Source organism: Prionailurus viverrinus, chromosome D4 (assembly GCF_022837055.1).
Source record: "Prionailurus viverrinus isolate Anna chromosome D4, UM_Priviv_1.0, whole genome shotgun sequence".
NCBI lineage: Eukaryota > Metazoa > Chordata > Mammalia > Carnivora > Felidae > Prionailurus > Prionailurus viverrinus.
The window spans coordinates 73,200,733-73,221,031 of NC_062573.1; the positions used below are offsets into that span (position 1 = coordinate 73,200,733).

Genomic DNA, 20,299 nt, shown 5'->3' on the forward strand with positions numbered 1-20,299 from the left:
AAAATAAAATAGAATAAAATAAAATAGAATAAAACATACTGCTAGGGAAAAAAACAATAAGCTACCTTAGACTATAAGACAGCCCACTTATGACTTCTGTATAAATCTTGGGTGAATTGAATTAGAAGCCGAAGCAGTGCTAAGAAAGAACTGAAAATGGATTAACCAAAGAAAATCGGGACTCAGGTCTGAGCCAGAAGTCCCACTGATTCCAGCCGGGTCTCTATTACCCTCAGTCTCCATCCATCTCCCTTCAGCATCCATGATGCCAGCACCACCCCCCCAACACATATCATTCTCCCCAGTGCACTACATTTAAAGTTTGTATTTTTTTTATGGTAGAACTCACATAACATAAAATACATCTTTTTCACATTTTAAAGTGTAAAATCCACTGGCCACTGGTACATTCACAATGTTTTGCAACCATAACCACTGTCTAGCTCCAGAACATTGTCATCACCCCAAAAGGAGACCCTATCCATTAAGCAGTCACTCCTCACCCTCCTTTTCCCAGCCCCTGGCAATGGTTAGCTGGATTTTTGTGAGACCTTTATTTTTGTTTTCCCTTGCATTCTCAGTTCGGCCAACATCCAAAGAAAATCAGAGTAGAATTCAGGTCTGATAAGGTGAGAAAACAAATGCAGAGTTAGGGCAGAATAAAGCCCTCTGGATGCAAAGTTAGGTAAGCCTCATGTGATAATTTCCCTGTTGAGGATTCTTTTCTGTTCTCCATTGGGTGATTCTCTTCTTTGTGCCTTAAAATAAGGCTAACTACAATACTTTTGGTGTATGTTTTGAGTCAGCTGGAAATGAGTTCAAAATGCCTGGTGTAAATACTCACACATTCCATCCTGTGCCAAAGCATTTTCCTTGGCTGAGACAGGATTGTTGACTGATGGTGTCAGGCTCCTTGGAAATCACTTGGGGGCATTTCGAGAAAGATTTCCCTGCAAGGCTGAATTTTTCTAAAATGGTGAATCGCCAGCTAGTTGCACCAATGCATTGAAAATGCCTCTTGAGATGCAACACAATCTCTCTAGACCAGACCTTGAGATTCCTGAAGGTCAACCTTCAGTCACTTATTCGTCAGACCATGGAAAATTCACTTGTACCAAGTCTGGCCATTTTCCTCTAGTTTTAGGAGAAAATTACAAGGCTTTGTGCGCACAAATAGAGACTACAGGTTAACTTTGAAGTAATGCAAATGTAATTTTATTTTATTTTATTTTATTTTCAACGTTTATTTATTTTTGGGACAGAGAGAGACAGAGCATGAACGGGGGAGGGGCAGAGAGAGAGGGAGACACAGAATCTGAAACAGGCTCCAGGCTCTGAGCCAACAGCCCAGAGCCTGACGCGGGGCTCGAACTCCCGGACCGCGAGATAGTGACCTGGCTGAAGTTGGACACTTAACCGACTGCACCACCCAGGCGCCCCAATGCAAATGTAATTTTAAAACTGCAACTACGTTTTCTAATTTTGATTCTTTTCTTTTCTTTTTTTTTTTTTTGATTCTTTTCTTTTTTTGGTAAAAATGTTCTTGGACAAGTCATCTCAGTTTTGGGAGGTCTTCTTTCTCCTTTATTCATTAGTAAAATTAAAAAAGTTTAACTAGATCAGTAGTTTCTTACTCCAAGCCTCAAAATCTGAACATAAGTGTTATCATCTATACTCTGAAAAATAATATATCTTTCCATTCATATGCTGTCATTTGAAACAATATTTGGATGTTTTGTTCAACAGCAGCTTTTAATTCAAGAAACACAAAATTATGCATGCTAACTATAGAAAATTGAAAATAAAGGGAAGAGAAAATAAAATCACCTGCAATCCCGTCACACAACGATAGTGACTATTCACATTTCACTGGGTGTTCATCCAGTTTTTCTTACTGTGCATATTTATACATATATTATTTTTACCAAACTGAAATATACTATAGGCATAATATTTTATAATTTGTGACTTTACTTAATATCTTAAATATTTTCCTAAATTGTGAACTATTTTTCTGCAAGGTTTAAATGACATTCCTACATGGAGAAAGAGGATCTCTGTGACACTGCTGGTGGTAATGCAAACTGGTGCAGCCACTCTGGAAAACAGTATGGAGGTTTTTCAAAAATTTAAAAATAGAACTACCCTATGACCCAGCAATTGCACTACTAGGTATTTATCCAAGGGATACAGGTGTGCTATTTCAAAGGGGCACATGCACCCCATGTTTATAGCAACACTATCAACAATAGCCAAAGTATGGAAAGAGCCCCAAATGTCCATCGGTGGATGAACGGATAAAGAAAATGTGGTATATATTTCTACAATGGAGTATTACTCGGCATTCAAAAAGAATGAAATCTTGCCAGTTGCAACTACACAGATGGAACTGGAAGGTATTTATGCTAAGCGAAATCAGTCAGTCAGAGAAAGATAAATATCATAGGACTTCACTCATATGAGGAATTTAAGATACAAAACAGATGAACATAAGGGAAGGGAAGCAAAAATAATGTAAAAACAGGGAGGGAGTCAAAACATAAGAGAGACTCTTAAATATGGAGAACAAACAGAGAGGTTGCTGAGGCGTTTGGGGGGAGGATGGGCTAAGTGGGCAAGGGGCACTAAGGAGGACACTTGCTGGGATGAGCACTGGGTGTTATCCATAGGGGATGAACCACTGGAATCTACTCCTGAAATCTTTGTTGCACTATGTGCTAACTAACTAGGATGTAAATTACACACACACACACACACACACACACACACACAGGGAAAAAAATAAAAAAATAAAAAATAAATAAATGACATTCCTATATATAAGTATATACTGCTATTTTTTTTTAATGTTTACTTTTGAGAGAGATAGAGAGGTAGAGGGAGCAGTGAGAGGAGGATGGAGGGCCTGATGTGGGCTCTGTGCTGACAGCCGCGAGCCCGATGTGGGGCTCAGACTCAACAACCGTGAGATCATGGTCTGAGCCAAAGACAGACACTCTACTGACTGAGCCACCCAGGTGCCCCGTATGGTTACTGTTTCATATTTAGATTGTTTCCAATATCTGATTACTTTTAACAATACCACTATGAACATCTATGACGTGATTACATTCATATGACTGTGAATAAAGAATGGTTATTTTTATTCATGTTCAGATTATTGCAGCTCGGGATGATCGGTGCCCCTTTTTGATGGCTCCTGAGTTCTTTTGATATATCCTTAGAGTCTTTCAAAGCTTCCGTGTTTTCTAGTGTGATCAGTGTCCCAGGCACCTTTTATATGTAGTCTTCCCTGTATTGAGAGTCAGTTTTCCAAGGAACCCTCATTCCTTGTAGTGGAAATAGTATTTAGAGAGCACCAGCTGGGCACTGGGAGCAAGGAAGCTTGCTGCTCCTGCTACTGGCTTGGTAACTGTTGCTAGGTCTTTTCAAGGACTTGAACTAGAAAATAATATTTTAAAAGGAAAAGCATAAGTTTACAGCGATGTTTCAAATCCCGACTTATGATAAAGTTATTACTGATTTTTTATAATAAAGTTATTACTTATTTTTTTAATTTTACATTTTTATCTCTTTTTCCTTACTCATACTGGACAATCAAGCACTTTGCATGCCCGGGCAGGGTGGCAGGTGGGGGGGGGAATGCATGAATCGTTCTTGAAAAATACCCTCTATCTCTCTCATTTTTATTTAATTTTATATATGATAGTATGTTATTTAAATATGTAATACCAAATGAGATATAAGCCACTTATGATTATAGTTCTTAAATTTTTTTTATGTTTATTTTATTTTTTAGAGAGAGAGACACACAGAATACAAGCAGGCTCCAGGCTCTGAGCTGTCAGCACAGAGCCCGATGTGGGGCTTGAACTCAACGAACAGTGAGATCATGACCTGAGCCGAAGTCAGAGCTTAACCAACTGAGCCACCCAGTCGCCCCTGTAGTTCTTAAATAATAATAAGACCAAAAAACTTGGCAAACTCAAAGCAAACAGGCCTACAATGCTAATAACTTTGAATTTAACAGCACTCATTTAACTTGACAGATAATAATGGCTTCCATAAAATGGAGCCATTGGCTTCATTGTGTGACCATCATACTGATTCGGGAGGAAGGGAGCAGGTTCTTTAGAATTTGGTCCACCCATCCTCCTGTGTCCTCCTGCAGGTTTGATTCTCACCACTTAACTCTATTCAACTGACTGAAAACCACAACAGACCAGCTTCATTCCATCATTGGCCTCAATCACAAATTAGGTTGACCTCTGTTCCCGTATGTTCTTACCGAACAATTGCAGATATATTGCTCAGAACTAACACGGTCCCCATTGTACGTCGGTACCAGGCTCTGAGGTTCAGTCTGATGATCCTGAAAATTACATATAAATCCTGGGCATTATGTATAAATACATATACTAACACACACACACACACACACACACACACACACAGGTTTTCATTTTAACTTTCCCCAGTGTTTCACATCTAGTAAGGAGTAGAGCTGAGATTCAGATCTTTCTGTTCCACTAAACTGCCCAGGCTAAAATAGGCCAGTGGTTTTTTATGACTTGGGAAAATAAAGCCAGAGGGGGTTGTGTTGTACTGGGAGAGCCCTGGGATCTGGATCCCGATCATTGTAGCCCAGCTCTACCACAAACTAGCCTTGTGAATTTGGACATGCCCCTGAACCTCTCTGGATATCAGCGTCCTCATCTGTGGTGTGAATGGGTTAGATCGTGGCCCTTTTCGGTTCTGAATTTCTGTAAGTTTTCTCCACTAGCAAAACATCACTTTTATGAAGAGGAATGACTTAGGCAGTATTCTCCATCTAAGCATCAACCAATGAGGTCAGAGAACAAGCGAGAAATTATTCTGCAAATTTGGGAAGTGTTTATTCCAAATGACTTAATACTAAAAAGCTGACCCAGGCACCTATATGGCCCAGTCATTCAAGCAGCAGACTCTTGATTTTGGCTCAGGTCATGATGTCAGGGTTCGTGGGATCGAGCCCCACATCAGGCTCTGCACTGACACCTCAGATCCTGCTTGGGATTGTCTCTCTCTCTCTCTCTCTCTCTCTTTCTCTTTCTGCCTTCCCCTGATTGTGCACTTGCTCTCTCTCTCAAAGTAAATAAATAAACATTTTTTAAAAAACGACGGCCATTTGATTGAAGGTTAGGGTTAAAAACATCTCTACTCTATCTTGCCAAAAGTAGAGAAGACACTTTAGAAATCATTCAGTACACACGCTCATTTTACTGATGAAAGTTTGTGTGATTCCCCCCAAGACCAAATAGCTTGTTTGTATTATAGAAAGATGACTAATTACCTGGGTTATTAATATCTAACATACCATAATGCCCTTAAAATTATCTTCTCATATTCACCACCAAGAATATACAAAAAGGAAAGCAGTATAAAAAAAGTGATTAAGTACAGGCTGTGAAATAAAATTGCCTGCTTGCAAATTGCAACAGCAACACTTACTGCGCGACATTGAGACAATTAGGCAATGTCTTCATGCCTCAGTTTTCTCCAACTATAAAATAAGGGTGACAATACCTGTACATACCCCTGCTTAATCAGAATTAAAATAGTAATCCATATGAACTGCTTAATATATTGTCTGGCACATAGGAAATAACCAATATCAGCCAGGATTTAGATTAAATTGTATTTTTTTTTTAAACTGAAGAGAACTTGATCTTCCTTTTAACATTTTTTTATCATCAACAGGGGCTCAGTTCTATATTCAACGGTTTGTTTTTTTTTTTTTTTGGGACAGAGAGAGACAGAGCATGAACAGGTGAGGGGCAGAGAGAGAGGGAGACACAGAATCGGAAACAGGCTCCAGGCTCCGAGCCATCAGCCCAGAGCCCGATGCGGGGCTCGAACTCACGGACTGCGAGATCGTGACCTGGCTGAAGTCGGACACTTAACCGACTGCACCACCCAGGCGCCCCGATTAAATTGTATATTTAATACAGTGGCTCAATATGGCTTAGTGTCTCCATTGCATTTCTTTTACTAGTATTCAGGGTCAGAATTAGTAAAAAATGACCTTACAAGAATTGTCTATCTACAAATTAGACTATGATAAAAATGCCCACTAGAAAAAAAGGAGCTTTAAAATTAATTTTAAGAAGGATGGACCCTGATATAGAGCTGTTTCCCACTGTGGTACACTAAGGTCAAATTGTTCCCTTGCAAACCTTGCAAAAAAGAAAACCTCTAAAATCACACATAAGTAACATCTCATCCACTGTTCTCCAGATTTTTGTCCCCCATCAAGCAGTCGATGATTTGATTTTTGCCAGTGTATGGACATTGCTTTAACATCACCATATTTAGAGGACAGTGATTAAATCATTTAACACACTGTGTTATGAATTTCAAAGGCCTTTATGACTATTTATCTCATCTTTATGGTCCTTTAAACTTAATAGCTTTGGTTACAATAAAGAAGTGATTTCCAAAAGTTAAGCATCTCTTCAAGGCCACAGCCAGGCTGTTCAGCTGATCAAAATTATGATGTCACCCAGACACAGAACTCCATGTGTCCTTGTCTCCAAATTGTCCACTAATTAACAATATGTGTGTGGGGGTGGGGGAAGGAGGCAGAATATGTTTTCTCCTGTCATTAAACAAGGACATTAGTCAAAAGAAATATCAGGTCAGTTCAGGGAATACAAATGTTGCAATTTTTCTCTGATTTAGTAGTTTTAGGATAGTAGATAGGCTTATTTAAAACTGACAGTACATGGGAATGCAAGCTGGTGCAGCCACTCTGGAAAACAGTATGGAGGTTTTTCGAAAAACTAAAAATAGAACTATCCTACAACTTAGCAATTGCACTACTAGGCATTTATCCACAGGATACAGGTGTGCTGTTTCGAAGGGACACATGCACCCCCATGTTTATAGCAGCGCTATCAACAATAGCCAAAGTATGGAAAGAGCCCAAATGTCCATCGATGGATGAATGGATTAGAAAGTGTGGTGTATATATATACAATGGAGTATTACTCGGCAAGCAAAAAGAATGAAATCTTGCCATTTGCAACTACGTCAATGGAACTGGAGGGTATTATGCTAAGTGAAGTTAGTCAAAGACAAATATCGTATGACTTTACTCATATGAGGACTTTAAGAGACAAAACAGATGAACATAAGGGAAGGGAAACAAAAAATATATAAAAACAGGGAGGGGGACAAAACAGAAGAGACTCGTAAATATGGAGAACATGGGAGGGGTTGTGAGAGGGGGGATGGGCTAAATGTGTAAGGGGCACTAAGGAATCTACTCCTGAAATCATTGTTGCACTATATGCTAACTAATTTGGATGTAAATTTTTAAAAATGAAAAATAAAATTAAAAAAATAAACTGACAGTACAGGGGTGCCTGGGTGGCTCAGTTGGTTAAGCATCTGACTTCGACTAGGTCTTGATCTTGCCACTCCCTAGTTCGAGCCCCACGTCGGGCTCTGTGCTGACAGCTCAGACCTAGAGCTTGTTTCAAATTCTGAAACCCTTCTTTCTCTGCCCCTCCCCCACTCATACTCTCTCTCTCTCTCTGTCTCAAAAATAAACAAGCATTAAAAAAATTTAAAAAAAAACAAACCTCATAGTACAATAATCCATATTAGAATTATTCATTCCTCTCCTTCCACTTCTGAAATGTTAAGGTGGCCAGTCTGAAACAGAGCGCCGGAAGATTATAATCCAAAGACCTAGGAGGGAGCCAAGATGGCGGAACAGCATGGAAGTTTTTTGTGTGTCTTGCATCCATGAAATACAGCCAGACCAAAACTAAACCATCCTGCACACCTAGAAAACTGATCTGAGGATTAACACAACAATCTGCACAACCTGAACCACAGAATTCAGCAGGTACATGGCGTGGAGAGCTGAACCTGGGGAGACAGAAGCCGCAGAGGGCAGGGAGGAGCTTTTGTGTGCGGAGAGAGGACTGAGACAGTGGGGAGAATACGGGAAAAGCACCCCTCCCCAAGAGCAGCTGGAGATAAAGTGGAATATTGGAAACAGCCACAGGGACTGAACTAAAAAGGAAGAAAGGAGAAAGGAGAGGGTTTGAATTCCATTAAGACTGTAAACAGGAGGAGAGCAGAGACTGCATCTCTGCAGCTCGATACCTGGTGGTGCTCTGGTGGGAAGGGTGAATCCCCAGGAGCAGAATGGGGTCCAGGAGGTTCTCTGGCCACACAGGGAGAAGCGGTTCCACTGCTAGAAGGATATTTGGTAGAGACTGTGAGGCTACCTGGGCCCAGCAGACCCCAGAAAACGGCCACATTCGCTGGTGCTGGAACAAGGTCGTTAAGGGTGAAGCCTGGTGCCAGATGTGTGTTGTGATTTTCCATAATCCCTGAAAGGCTGCTGCTACACTGTCTCACAAACTTTTTCTGGGGCAGGCTGGCACCTGGCCGCAGTGTCTGGACATCGGCAGCAGCACGTCCCCGAACATTCCTGGGTGTGGCTGGCACCCAGCCATTGCTGGGTGAGACCCTCCCGCAGAGCGGCAGAACGGGTCAAAGCCGCAGTACCTCAGAAGTAAGGGGCCGGGGAAAACAGCCTCACGGGAGACAAAACTCGGGAGGGCTTTGGTCACAGACTGTGTAAAAGTGGGGAGTGGACAAAAGCTGAAGACAAAGGACAGGTGTGCGATTGCTGATTGGGGAGAACAGAGTTCTGATACTAGAGACTGGGTAGCTGGGTGACGCCATTTTCACCACTTCCGTGTATGCGCATACGCACCTACAAGTGCCACAACAACCCACCCCAGAAGGTTAGCAGCCCCATCTAGTGAAGAACGCAACCGTTACACTAAGCCCTGCCCAACTGGGTCAATCTCACTCTTCAAGAACAGAAGTCTCACTGCCTACTTAGTTTATGGACTATAAAGCGCTTCATAGTCTGACTTCTAGGGGAAAACAAAGTGATTTCAGTTGTATTAAAGTCTGTTAGCAGGTGCATCTATTCAATTTTCTTTCTTTCTTTTTTTTTCTTCTTTTTTCTTTTTTTCTCTTTTTAATTTCTTTCTTAAATACAGAAAAAGAAAAATTCATTTTTATTTTCAATTTTTATTAAAAATATTTTTCTTTAATTTTTTTCTACTATATTTTTTACTTTTGTATAAATTTTTTTCAAATTCTATTTTACTCCCATCATTTTATTTTAGTCTACTTCAGTGTATTCATTTTTTTAAATTTTCAAACAATTTCCTTTTATTTTCTTTTTTCTCTTTTCTGTTTCTTTTCTTTTTATTGAATATAGAAAGAAAAAATTCATTTTTATTTTTAATTCTTATTAAAAATATTTTTCTTTAACTTTTTTCTACTATGTTTTATACTTTTGTGTAAATTTTTTCAAATTCTAGTTTACTTCCGTCATTTCATTTTAGTCTACTTCAGTGTATTCATTTTTTCAAATTTTCCAATGATTTCCTTTTTTTTTTCTTCTTTCCCCTTTTTTTTCTCTAATCTATCAAGGCACTTTCAACACCCAGACCAATACACACCTAGGATCTAGCATCATTTATTCGATTTTGTGTGTGTGTTTTTTTAATTTTTTAATTTAATATTTTTTTAATTTTATTTTTTTAATTTTAATTTTTTCTACCTCATCAATTCCTTTTCTTCCTTCAAAATGACGAAATGAAGGAATTCACCTCAAAAGAAAGAGCAGAAAGAAACGACAGCCAGGGACTTAACCAACAAAGATACAAGCAAGATGTCTGAACCAGCATGATAATAAGAATACTAACTGGAGTCAAAAAATAGATAAGAATCCCTTTCTGTGGAGATAAAAGAAGTAAAAACTAGTCAGGATGAAATAAAAAATGTCGTAACTGAGCTGCAATCACAAATGGATGCCGCGGCGGCAAGGATGGATGAGGCAGAACAAAGAATCAGCAATACAGAGGACAAACTAATGGAGAATAATGAAACAGAAAAAGAGGGAGACTAAGGCAAAGGTCATGATTTAAGAATTAGAGAAATCATGGCTCATTAAAAAGGAACAACATCAGAATCATAGGGGTCCCAGGAAAGGAAGAGAGAGAAATAGGGGTAGAAGGGTTATGTGAGCAAATCATAGTGGAAAACTTTCCTAACCTGGGGAAAGACACAGACATCAAAATCCAGGAAGCACAGAGGACTCCCATTAGTCAACAAAAACCAACCATCAACAAGGCATATCATAGTCAAATTCACAAAATACTCAGTCAAGGAGAGAATCATGAAAGCAGCAAGGGAAAAAAAAGTCCTTAACCTACAATGGAAGACAGACCAGGTTTGCAGCAGACCTATCCACAGAAACTTGGCAGGCCAGAAGGGAGTGGCAGGATATATTCAGTGTGCTGAATCAGAAAAATATGCAGCCAAGAATTCTTTATCCAGCAAGGCTGTCATTCAAAATAGAAGGAGAAATAAAAAGTCTCCCAGACAAGCAAAAATTAAAGGAGTTTGTGACCACTAAACCAGCCCTGCAAGAAATTTTAAGGGGGACTCTCTGAAGGGAGAAAAGATGAAAATATAAATAAATAAGTAAATAAGTAAGTAAATAAATAAATACCAAAAGCAACAAAGATTAGAAAAAACCAGAGAACACCACCAGAAACTCCAACACTACAAACAACATAATGGCAATAAATTCCTATCTTTTAGTACTCACTCTAAATGTCAATGGACTCGATGTTCCAATCAAAAGATATATGGTAACAGAATGGAAAAGAAAACAAGATCCATCTATATGTTGTTTACAAGAGACCCACTTTAGACCTAAAGACACCTTCAGGTTGAAAGTAAGGGGATGGAGAAACATATATCATGCTAATCGTCAACAAAAGAAAGCCAGAGTAGCCATACTTATATCAGACAATCTAAAGTTTAAAATAAAAACTGTATCAAAAGATGAGTAAGGGCATTATATAATAATCAAGGGGTCTATCCACCAAGAAGACCTAACAATTGTAAACATTTATGCGCCAAATGTGGTAGCACCCAAATATATAAATCAATTAATCATAAACATAAAGAAATTCATTGATAGTAATACTATAATAGTAGGAGACTTCAACACCCCACTCACAGCAATGGACGGATCATCTAATCAAAAAATCAACAAGGAAACAATGGCTTTGATGACACAGTAGGCCAGATGGACTGAACAGGTGTATTCAGAACATTTCATCCTAAAGCAGCAGAATATACATTCTTCTCCAGTGCACATGGAACGTTCTCCAGAATAGACCATGTACTGGGACACAAATCAGCCCTCAGCAAGTACAAAAAGATCCAGATCATACTGTGCATATTTTCAGATCACAACGCTATGAAACTCGAAACCAACCACAAGAAAAAAGATCAGAAAGGTAACAAATACTTGGAGACTGAAGAACATCCTACTAAAGAATGAATGGGCTAACTGAGAAGTTAAAGAGGAAATTAAAAAGTATATGGAAGCCAATGAAAATGATAACACCACAACCCAAAACTTCTGGGACGCAGCAAAGGCAGTCATAAAAAGAAAGTATATAGAAATCCAGGCCTTCCTAAAGAAGGAAGAAAGATCTCAGATACACAACCTAACCTTATGCCTTAAAGAGCTGGAAAAAGAACAGCAAATAAAACCCAAAACCAGCAGAAGACAGGAAATAATAAAGATTAGAGCAGAAATTAATGCTATCAAAACCAAAAAAACAGTAGAACAGATCAATGAAACCAGAAGTTGGTTCTTTGAAAGAATTAACAAAATTGATAAACCACTAGCCAGTTTGATCAAAAAGAAAAAGGAAAGGACCCAAATAAATAAAATCAAGAATGAAAGAGAAGACATCATAACTAACACAACAGAAACAAAAACAATAATAAGAGGCTATTATGAACAATTATATGCCAGTAAAATGGGTAATCTGGAAGAAATGGACAAATTCCTAGAAACACATACACTACCAAAACAGAAACAGGAAGAAATCGAAAACTTGAACAGACCCATAACCAGTAAGGAAATTGAATTAGTAATCAAAAATCTGCCAAAAAACAAGAGTCCAGGGCCAGATGTCTTTCCAGGGGAATTCTACCAAACATTTAAGGAACAGTTAACACCTATTCTCTTGAAGCTGTTCCAAAAAATAGAAATGGAAGGAAAACTTCCAAACTCATTCTATGAAGCCAGCATTACCTTGATTCCCAAACCAGACAAAGACCCCACTAAAAAGGAAAACTATAGACCAATTTCCCTGACGAACATGCATGCAAAAATCTTCCACAAGACATTAGCCACCCAGATCCAACAATACATTAAAAAAATTATTCACCACGACCAAGTTGAATTTATACCTGAAATGTAGGGCTGGTTCAATATCCACAAAACAATTAACATGATTCATCACATCAATAAAAGAAAGAACAAGAACCATATGATCCTCTCAATAGATGCAGAGAAAGCATTTGACAAAATACAGCATCCTTTCTTGATAAAAACCCTCAAGAAAGTAGGGATAGAAGGATCATACCTCAATATCATAAAAGCCATATATGAATGACCAAACACTAATATCATCCTCAATGGGGAAAAACTGAGAGCTTTCCCCCTAAGGTCAGGAACAAACCGGGATGTCCACTTTCACCACTGTTATTCAACATAGTATTGGAAGTCTTAGCCTCTGCAATCAGACAACACAAAGAAATAAAAGGCATCTAAATCAGCCAGGAGGAGGTCAAACTTTCACTGTTCACAGATGGCATGATACTCTATATGGAAAGATTCCACCAAAAAACTGTTAGAACTGATCCATGAATTCAGCAAAGTGGCAGGATATAAAACCAATGCACAGAAATCAGTTGCATTCCTATACACCAACAATGAAGCAACAGAAAGAGAAATCAAGGAATCGATCCCATTTACAGTTGCACCAAAAACCATAAAATACCTAGGCATAAATCTAACCAAAGAGGTGAAAAGTCTATACACTGAAAACTATACAAAGCTTATGAAAGAAATTGAAGAAGACACAGAGAAATGGAAACAGATTCCATGCTTCTGGATAGGAAGAACAAATATTGTTAAAATGCCAATACTATACAAAGCACACTACATATTCAACGCAATCCCTATCAAAGTAACACCAGCATTCTTCACAGAGCTAGAACAAATAATCCTAAAATTTGTATGGAACCAGAAAAGACCCCAAATAGCCAAAGCAATCTTGAAAAAGAAAAACAAAGTAGGAGGCATCACAATCCCAGACTTCAAGCTATACTACAAAGCTGTAATCATCAAGACCGTATGGTACTGGCACAAGAACAGACACTCAGATCAATCGAACAGAATAGAGAACCCAGAAATGGACCCACAAACGTATGGCCAACTAATCTTTGACAAAGCAAGAAAGAATGTCCAATGGAATAAAGACAGTCTCTTTAGCAAGTGGTGTTGGGAAAACTGGACAGCGACATGCAGAAAAATGAACCTGGACCACTTTCTTACACCATACACAAAAATAAACTCAAAATGGATGAAAGACCTCAATGTAAGACAGGAAGCCATCAAAATCCTCCAGGAGAAAGCAGGCCAAAACTTCTTTGATCTTGGTTGCAGCAACTTCTTCCTTGACACGTCTTCAGAGGCAAGGGAAACAAAAGCAAAAATGAACTACTGGGACCTCATCAAAATAAAAAGCTTCTGCACAGCGGAGGAAACAATCAGCAAAACTAAAAGGCAACTGAGAGAATGGGGAAGATATTTGCAAATGACGTATCAGATAAAGGGTTAGTATCCAAAATCGATAAAGAACTTATCAAATTTAACACCCAAAAAACAAATAACCCAGTGAAGAAATGGGCAAAAGACATGAATAGACCATTCTCCAAAGACATCCAGATGGCCAACCGACACATGAAAAAATTCTCAACACCACTCATTATCAGGGAAATACAAATCAAAACCACCATGAGATACCACCTCACACCTGTCAGCATGACTAACATTAACAACTCAGGCAAAAACAGATGTTGGCAAGGATGCCGAGAAAGAGGATCTCTTTTGCATTGTTGGTGGGAATGCAAGCTGGTGCAACCACTCTGGAAAACAATATGGAGGTTCCTCAAAAAACTAAAAATACAACTACCCTATGACCCAGCAATTGCACTACTAGGCATTTATCCATGGGATACAGGTGTGCTGTTTAGAAGGGACACATGTACCCCTATGTTTCTAGTAGCACTATTGACAATAGCCTAAGTATGGAAAGAACCCAAATGTCCCTCGATGGATGAATGGATAAAGAAGATGTGGTGTATCTATCTATCTATCTATCTGTCTATCTATCTATACCATGTTCATATTTATTCCTTTGGGCAAATGTAATCCTTTTACCAGGTAGTCCTTAATTTTCACTAGCAAGTCAAGGAAATCCAACACACAGCTTCAGGAGGCTAGACAGATATAATTTTGCTAAAAGAGGCATGAACACTTTCACTATCTATCCAAAAGATACTTAGGGGCATAAGTGAAGGTTAAGGGAGATTAATATGCCTAATGATTTGAGGGATGAAAAAATTCATGAGGAAACCATCACTTTTCCTATAAATGGATCGTACCCCAGTTTTCTAAGAAGTACTGTAAAATAATGTTAAAATTGGAGCCAGGAAAAGACCATCTCTAACAGTCCTAATAGCTATAGAATTAAATCTGTGACTCTTTTCACCAAGTCACATTGACACAGTGAGTCAATTGACAAGCTACTTAAACTCTTCAAGAACAACATTTCTCAACCTCAGCAATATTGGTATTTTCGGCAGGATAATTTTTTGTCGGGGGAGCTGCTCTGTGCATTCTAGAAGAGTTAGTGGTCTCCCTGGCCTCTGCCCACTAGACGCCAGTATCCCCCTTCCTCCTGTTGTGATCATCAAAAATGTCCCCTGACATTGGCCAAACATCCCAAGGAGACAAAATCTTCCCAGAGTGAGAACTACTCTCATCGACTAAACAGAAGACTGTTTGTCCTAGCTCAGGGGTCAGTAAAACTATAACCTACGTAGGCCTGGTCTTTGTAAATAAAGTTTTATTGAACCACAGTCACACTCATTTATTTACTTATCATCTATGGTTGCTTTCTCACTAAAGCAGCAAGGTCTAGGAGGGGTGACGTTGTGTGATATTATATTACCTGTATAACCAAAAATATTTACTACCTGGTTCTTTAGAAAAAAAAGCTTGCCAACTCCTGTTCTAGTCTACTGGTACCTAACATCTTTTTAGTGATGACAACTTTTTATAATGAAATCTTAGATAAAACTTGTGTCAGACAAGCTCCAGATGCAGAACATTCAACGCGGGTAATTTGAGGAAGTAAAGTATATGCAGAATAACTTATACAGGCAATTTCAAAGGTGTGGCAGGGTATATAGAAATCACAAAGGGCTAAGAAAGTTGGGTGTTATTACCACCTCTAGACCTGAAGGAGTGAGAACAAGATGACTCTAGAGGAAGGGACCCGGGGCAATGAATATCCCCCTTACATTTTCCCTCCTATCTCATGAATGTGCTCTCTAATGGCCAAATCCAAACAGAAGCCGGAGGACAAGATAACTCATTGATGTGGTCCTTACAGACCATCTCCCAGGTCACAGATGGAAAGTGGGCCTGAGGGGCAAATAGAAAATACCTAGCATAGAGCCCTAATATCTGCAACTGATCAAAGCAAAGCATCTGTGATGTTTAGTAGGGGAAGGTATTAAGATCAGCACAGATTGGCCTTATCTCTGACACACTGATCCAAGTTAAAACAGGGATCACTGCTTGAAAATCCTGTTCTGAATTCTCTTCTGGCCTTCTGACCTCATTTGTCTCCTTTCTGAAACAATATCCCATCGTCAGATAGTTCAATGCTGTGTTTTCTAACAAACTATAATCCTTCAACCCATGGCCAGCATTTAAACCTTCAAACCCAAGTGCCAGACACACACCTCCATCCCTCCCTACCCTCTCCCTTCTCCCCTCAGTGCTGAAGTTGCTAAACATTGACAGAAATCAAACCCAAGTGCCAGACACACACCTCCATCCCTCCCTACCCTCTCCCTTCTCCCCTCAGTGCTGAAGTTGCTAAACATTGACAGAAAAATTTAAATACCCAGATTACTGAATCTGCCTCAATGTCATCATATCAGGCAACAACAGAGGTCTGTTTGCTCATCTTTCCATCACTTTCAGTCTTAACTAAAACTGTGCTGAAGGGGCACCTGGGTAGCTCGGTCAGTTAAGATCCAATTCTTGATCAGAGAGATCAGGTCATGAGCTCACAGTTCAGTTTGTGAGTTTGAGCCCCACGTTGGGCTCTACACTGAAGGCGATGTGAAGCCTGATTGGGTTTCTGTCTTTCTCTCTCTCTCTCTCTCTCTCTCTCTCTCTCTCTCCCTCTGCGTCTCCCTACTCACTCTCTCTCTCAAAAATAAGCAAACATGTAAAAAAAAAAAAAACTGGACTGAATATCTTAATCACCAAATTTGATAGCTTTTCCCAAAACCTCATCAACCCTAACCTCTCTGGAGAAAACGATCTTGCCATCAATCCCTTCTTGATTTATTTCTTCCTTTGGTGTCCATAGCACCATCTACTCCAGGATTTTTTTTTCCCCCTAGTAGTCTGACCACCTCCTCTTTGTATCCTTTGCAGGTACTTCTGATTGAAGGAAAGAATTTTCTCCAAAAGACCTACTAATAAATCATGACCCCAGCAATACAATTAAAACAAATAAAATGAGTAGTTTCAGAAGGCTGAGTCTTGTAGAACACCAATAACATTTCCTGGAGAATTAAATACTCTTGTGAATAAGTAGTTTCCCATGCAATTAATAAATAAAAAAATACCGTTCCCCTCCAAAACCTTCTTACATTACTCATTTCTCTTAATGGTCCCACTCACTCAGACTTGAAACCTCAAATTGAGGAGAGAATGGACCTTTTAGATCCAGAAGTATCTTCAAAGTCACCAACTTCAGTTTCATCATCGTATGGATGAGAATTAACTTCACGTCTCCTTGGCCTTGGTAAGGGTTCTAAAGAAACATTCCAGACCCTCCTTTTGTTAGCCATTCCTACTTGGCCTGCAAAATCTTATTTAGTTTAACCCTCTCCTCTGTGAAGTGTTTCCAGTTCTCTGGTGAAACACAAGTAGGGGTATGTTTTTTTTGGTTTTTGTTTTTGTTTTAATTTTTTTTAACGTTTATTTATTTTTGAGACAGAGAGAGACAGAGCATGAACAGGGGAGGGCCAGAGAGAGAAGGAGACACAGAATCCAAAGCAGGCTCCAGGCTCCGAGCTGTCAGCACAGAGCCCAACGCGGAGCTCGAACTCACGGAATGTGAGATCATGACCTGAGTCGAAGTTGGATGCTTAACCGATTGAGCCACTCAGGCACCCCCGTAGGGATATGTTTAACGGTGTTTCTAGTCTCTAAGGTTTTGAACCTGATAGACTTAGTAAAGCACTTGTCTTCCCTAATATGGGTGGGCCTCATCCCATCAGTTAAAAGTCTGAATAGAACAAAAGTGCTGAGTAAGAGAGAATTCCTTCCGCCTGGCTATCTTCAAGCTGGGACACGGGTTTTTTTTTTGCCACCTTCAGACTCCAATGGAAACATTGGCCCCTTCTGGGCCTTGAGCCTGCCAGCCTTCAGACTGGAACGACACCATCAGCTCCCTGGGGTCCCCAGCTTGCCAACTGCAGAGCTTGGGACACATCAGCCTCCATAATCATGTGAGCCAATTCCTTATAATAAATCATATCATCATATACAGATACATGTACATATATCATATACATATATATATATATATATATATATGATTTATATATAGGCAGTATAAACTGCCTAAATTTGAATATTGACTCTGGCATTTACAAGCTGTGAGAACTTGGGCAATGTATTCTGTCTCTGTTTTTCAGATTTCTCATAATTAAAATGGGAGAAACAACATCTGCTTCATATGCTTGGGAAGATTAAATGGGTTAATACAAATAAAATGCTTAGACTAAGGCCTGGCACAAAGGGCATGTTGAAAAAATACTAGTTGTTTCTCCTCCCTGTCCTCATTATTTCCTTCCTTCCTTCCTTCCTTCCTTCCTTCCTTCCTTCCTTCCTTCCTCCCTCTTACCCCACAAACTGCTATGACAGGGCAGGACCCCTCAGAGAGCAGGAGAAGGAAAGGGACTAAGGAGTTATCCCAAAACTCCTTTTAATAGGCACACAGGGTGGGGGTGGGGGTAATTGGAAACCCTTACATCTCAATCATTTTATTCTCATCATATTTAGAACTCACGATTAACCCTTGCAATTCTTGCACAGCTACTTTAATTACCATGGCTGTTTCACATGTTTCCTTTGCACATGTGTTTTACTTTGCTCAAAGTATTTTCCCCATCAGCTCGTCCTGCCCACCTGGTGACTCCTCCCCGTCAAGCCTACAGATCTGGAAGTCTTCTGTCTCTCACCCCTGCAGAGTGCACCTCCATGCCCCCTCAACTACCACTCTGCCCTGCACATTTCTATTAGGCTGCTTGCCAGAGGGAATTGCGAGATTTACTTTTTGCACCTTATCTGTTGACTCTCCTACTCAGTGAACTAAGACCAGAACCGCACTTTGCATACCTATCTGCACGTGGTAGACATCCCATAAGTTCTTTTTGACTGAATCCGTCAACGGGTGATTAAATGGAAAATAATTCCACTTTGCACTTACTGAGTTGGAACTCCCAATAGTACACCCTGTTGGATATTTTAAACTTGCTTTTGAAAATATTGAACTAGAATGCAAGACTATTAGTCAGGATTCCCCAGAAAAACAGAACCCATAAGGTATTCTAGAAAATACGAGCTAAACTCTACTACCTGAAAGCAGATCAGTGGTTGCCTGGGACTGAACACCCTAAGAAAGGGATAGAGAGAACTTTTTGGGGTGACTGAAATGTTCCGTATACTTACCATGGTAGTGGTTTCACAGACTACACATTTGTCAAAACTTGTTGAATTGTACGTTTTATTTATTTGTTTGTTTGCTTGTTTATTATATTTTTAAAAATTCTCTATGTTGTACTTTTTATCTCTGTGACTTACTTATTTTATAACCGAAAGTTTGCATTTTTTAAATAGACGGTTCATTCTATGTAAATCATATCTCAATAAAGCTGACTTAAATTTTTTGGAACAAAGAGCCAAACCAAAACAGAAAACCAAGGCATTTTAGCACCAGAGGCTGAAGTCGACTACTCTGCTAACTCCTGGTGCTTCTTATTTAGAATACACCCTAGGGCACTAATATTTACAACAGCTATACATTTGTTTGACAAAGCCCTTTGAATCTCTTCAGTAAAAATAACTCAACCCCAGAAAGCATAATCCCTGTCCCAATCACTAAAAATATTTCAATGTCATATTTTATTACTTGATCAGAATATTTTCAGTAACATAAATACACAAGTTTCTGCAGAATACATGAATTTTTATTTTTGATCAAACTGTGGTAGCCAGCCTCCAAGATGACCACCAGTGATTCTGCCTCCTGGTATTCATCCCCTTGTATGGTCCTCTCCCACATTTTACCAGGGTTAGTCAGTGTGACTAATAGAATATGCAGAAGTAATGGTCCTAAAATTAGATTATGAAAAGACTGAATATTCCACCTCGGGTTCCTCTGTCTCTCTCCCCCCCTCCCTCCCTCTCAGATCACTAGCTCTGGGAGAAGCCAGCAGCCATGTCATGACATTACTTAGCCTTCCTCTGGAGAAGCCCACATGGCAGGAACTGAAATCTCCAGCTATCAGCCAGCAAGAAACTGAGGTTTTCCAATAACCACTTGAATGGACTTTGAAGGTCATCCCTCCCCAGTCAATCTGTCAGATGCAACAGCAGTCCCAACCAACATGAAAGACTGTTATGGACTTAATTGTGTCCCCTCAAAATTCATATGTTGAAGTTCTAATTCTCATAACCTCATAATATGACTGTATTTGGATAGGCCCTTCAAAGAAGCCCTTAAGTTAAAATGAGGTTATGGGGCATCTGGGTGGCTCAGTCCATTAAGAGTCTGACTTCAGCTCAGGTCATGATCTCATGGTTCACGAGTTTGAGCCACACATTGGGCTCTGTGCTGACAGCTTGGAGCCTGAACCCTGCTTCAGATTCTGTGTTTCCCTCTCTCTCTGCCCCTCTCCCACTTGTGTTCTGTCTGTCTCTCGAAAATGAGTAAAAAAAATCAAAAAAATTTTTAATTTGCACTCA

At 39.5% G+C, this 20,299-nt stretch overlaps 1 protein-coding gene across 7 annotated transcripts in view; it reads right to left on the bottom strand.

The window, feature by feature from the left end:
- The window catches only part of TMC1 (transmembrane channel like 1), a 219,739-nt gene that overhangs the window by 169,225 nt on the left and 30,215 nt on the right, over window positions 1-20,299 (bottom strand). Inside the window, exon 1 of one of the 7 annotated variants that reach the window (XM_047830896.1) lies at window positions 4,289-4,455. The exons of the other annotated variants lie outside the window; for them this stretch is intronic. The gene's annotated coding sequence lies outside the window, so the exon portion shown is untranslated. Of the gene's footprint in view, window positions 1-4,288; window positions 4,456-20,299 lie in introns of those variants that run through there. 7 annotated transcript variants of the gene reach the window in all.